The sequence below is a fragment of the Trichechus manatus genome, unplaced genomic scaffold, assembly GCF_000243295.1.
Source record: "Trichechus manatus latirostris isolate Lorelei unplaced genomic scaffold, TriManLat1.0 scaffold00294, whole genome shotgun sequence".
In the NCBI taxonomy this organism is placed as follows: Eukaryota; Metazoa; Chordata; class Mammalia; order Sirenia; family Trichechidae; genus Trichechus; species Trichechus manatus.
In genome coordinates this window covers 1,328,707-1,332,777 of record NW_004444230.1, presented here as the reverse complement: position 1 = coordinate 1,332,777, position 4,071 = coordinate 1,328,707, and positions in this window count along the sequence as shown.

Genomic DNA, 4,071 nt, shown 5'->3' with positions numbered 1-4,071 from the left:
TCTCACGCCAAGCTCTGCCTTCCACATTACAGGGCGCGCTGCCTGCTCGCCCATGGGCCAGCTCTTCCTGCACAGCTGCACTTGTTGACAGCTCCCATCTGGAAGAGTCCCAGGGCCTCCTGCTCAGATCCATGTAGTTCCTAACTCCCCCCACCCACTTTTATGGCCTAGAGAATTCCAAAGCTGTCATTTCTCTCCCTGATGTGCTTAGACAGCCTGTGGTTTGTGGGAGATGCACAGCTAGGTCCACTGGGAGAGATGAGTTGGTCCCGCAGGCACCTGCTGGTTACCAGGTACCACTTTGCTGAACCAGAAAGCAAATTTCTTAGACACCCTGTTTGATGGGTTTCAGTGGTCTGTGTTTACAGAGGCTGGTGTGCGGTTGACCCAACTTCTTCCCACTAACAACAGCACGTCTGCAAGCCAGACTCTGGGCTCCAGATAGTAATTACCATGCTTGACACCATGGATTTTACTTTCAAACTGGTCTAAAATCCTTGGATGAAAGCAGCCACAAAGTTATTATGACTGATCATAAAAATGGGCCAGAAGAGTGAATACCAGCTCTTTGCCAACTCCCCCAAGCTACCCACCCCAGCAGGTGTCTGTCCAAGTCTCAGCAGCACCCAGTCACCCACCTGACCACTCGCAAACCCTGCGGGAGGATGGAGAGTCTAAAGTATGCCAAGCTCTTTCAGAGCTCCCAAAGCAACTGCTCCAAGGGGCATAACCCACATACCCAGGTCCATACCAGCCACCAACAGCCCTAGGAATGCCATCAAAAAGGGGGCAGGTCCCAGGAAGCCCCTGAGATGCACTGACCCAGACAGAGAGGGAAGAAGGGCCAGCAGCTGGTGTGGGAGCGGCTGGTATGGTACGTCAGTGCACCCATCAACCCATAGCCCCTCTGTGACTCCTCTTCCTTCTCTTCCCCAGGGTTCCCCTGGGTGGGACAGTGAGATTCCCCCTGCCAGGAAGACCCGGGCTCCTTTATCTTAAACTCTGGATCTTCTGTGGACCCTCAAAGCAGCTGCCCCAAAACAGAGAGACAAACATTTCACCAAAGAAGATATACAGAACCCAATCAAATCCATTGCTGTCGAGTCAATTCTGACTCATAGTGACCCTATAGGACAGAGTAGAACTGCCCCAAGGGGTTTCTAAGGAGTGGATGGTGGATATGAACTGCCGACCTTTTGGTTAGCAGCCGTAGCTCTTCACCACTGCACCACCAGGGCTCCAGATGGCCAATAAGCACATGAAAAGATGCTCAGCATTGTTAGTCATTAACTCGTTGACGCTGAGTCGATTCCAACTCATAACGACCCTATGGAACAGAGTAGAACTTCTCCATAGGGTTTCCAAGGAGCAGCTGGTAGATTCAAACTGCTGACCTTTTTGGTTAGCAGCCAAGCTCTTAACCACTGTGCCACCAGGGCTCCAATTAGTCTTTAGGGAAATTCAAATCAAAACCACAATTAGATGCTTAAAAAACATGATGAACGTGTTAATGTCGCTGAACTGCACATGTGAAGATAGTTGAAATGGCAAATGCTTTGTTACATATATATTTACTACAATTTAAAAAAGGAAAACAACACTCTGAAGTCAGATATAACCCCTTCCTTAATATGAATAAAGCAAGCACAGTGCTTACAAAAGAAAAAAGAAAAAAACAACAATAAGACCCCTTCACCCCCACTAGAATAGCTATTATATTAAATTTTTTTTTAAGAAGTGGACAATGATAAGTGTTGGCAAGGCTGTGGAGGAATTGGAACTCTCTTCCATTGCTGGTGGGAATGTAAATGGTGCAGCAACTGTGGAAAACAGCTTGTCAGTTCCTCAAACAGTTAAACACAGAATTACCATGTTGTTGTTGTTGCTGTTGTTGTTAGGTGCCGTCGAGAAGATTCCAACCTATAGGGGACCCTGTAGGACAGAGTAGAACTGCCCCATAGGGTTTCCAAGGGTTGGCTGATGGATTTGAACTGCCGACCTTTTGGTTAGCAGCCAAGCTCTTAAACACCACGCCAGAATCACCATATGACAAAGCAATTTCCTTCCTAGCTATACACCCAAAAGACTTGGCAGCAGGAACGAAAACAGATACTTGCACTCCAGTGTTTCCACCTTTGCACAATAGCGAAAAGGTAGACACAACCCAAGTGTCCATCAACAGATGAATGGATAAACAAAATGTGGTATATCCATACAGTGGAATATTATCCGGCCACAAGGAGAAATGAAGTACCAATACATGCTATGACATGGATGAATCTGGAAAGCAATATGCTGAGTGAAAGAAGTCAGAAAAAAAATAAATTTTATGTCATTTCTCTTATATGAAATATCTAGAATAGGCAAATGCATGGAGACCAAAATTTATTAGTGGTCACCAAAAGCAGTAGGAGGGGAAAGGGGGAGTTTTTGATGAAGGGGTACTGAGTGTCTGATAAGGAACCCTGACGGTGCAGTGGTTAAACAACTGGCTGCTAACTGAAGAGTCAGCAATTTGAAACCACCGGTCGTTACTTGGGAGAAAGACGTGACAGTCCACTTCCATAAAGATTCACAGCTTTGGAAATCCTATCAGGCAGCTCTGCCCTGTCCTGTACGGTCGCCGTGAGTCAGAATTCGACTCAGTGGCCATGGGTTTGGTTTTTGGTTTGGAGTGTCTGTTAAGGATGATGAAAAAAATTGTAAATGGATAGTGGTGATGGATGAACATCATGGTGAAAGTAACTAATGTCACGAAATTGTACACATAAAAATGGTTGAATTGGCAAATGTTTTGTTATATACATTTTACCACAATAAAAAAAAAAAGAATATCATGTATCTTGAAATCATCTTATCTGTAACAAGCATTAGTATATTCATCACTACATATCCTCAATTACAAATAATCTTAATATCATCTAATATATAAGGATTTACAATGTGCCAGGTATTGTGTAAAAAATAAATAAATAAAAAACAGAGGGGCCACAGGCACCAAATGGATCTGGGGGCCGAAACTGCCTTCAGCCCTTCTCTGCTGGCCAGAGGGCTTAGTTGGCGAGCACAACACTGGGCACTGGACAGAGGACCCTGTGATGGGCCCAGGCCTGGGAGGGAACAAGACTGGGACTCCGCCCCCTTCCATCTGTCCCAGTAGGTGGCCAAAGGGGCACTGACCTGCTTTCTGGCATGAGTCTGCCCCCTGCAGGGCCCGAGCCAGACACACAGCCCCAGCAGGAGGACAGAGTGCGCCAGCCCATGCGTCTGGGTGGAGCCTGGGGCAAGGGAGGTGCCCTTTGTACATGGAGAGGAGGAGAAAGGCAGAAGCAACCTGGAGTCACACAAGCAGCACAGCATTTATTCACCTCTGTAGGGCACCGGGAGCCCTGGTGGCACAGTGGTTAAGAGCTACAGCTGCAAACCAAAAGGTCGGTAGCTTGAATCCACCAACTGCTCCTTGGAAACCCTATGGGGCAGTTCTGCTCTGTCCTATAGCGTCCCCTCTGAGTCGGAATTGACTCCACGGCAAAGGGTTTTTTGGTGGGGCACCTGCTGTGTGCCAGGCTCTGCCCTCCAGAGTTCGGCCTAGTATAAAGCACTGGAACACCAAGGGAACTTTCCACAGTTGATTTCTTTGTCTCCTGCGTGTTAGGGCCTGGGAGGGAGCCTCGTTTCTTCCTCAGATTCCTGGAGCTGAATATTTGACCCTTGACAAAGGGCCAACCAGTCTTGGAAAGCATGTGGAAACCCTGGATCCCAGTTCTCACACTAGGCAGGTCACTTAATGAGTCTGTGCCTTAGTCTTTCCATCTGTAAAATGGGCACAACAGTGCCAACTCATGGAATTGTGTGAAGATGAAATAAGAGAGGAAAACGTGCTTTGTGGAGTATAAAGTGCTAAACACATTATTATTGTCCCTCTTTACTATTAGCCCCTTTATTTTGGCATCTCTTGCACTAACATGCATTCATTCCCCAAACAAGCACTGATGTAGAGATTAGTCAGACAGACATCCATGGGACAGGGCTGGTTCTCATAACAAAAGCTCCAGAAAGCAGTGCTGCAAG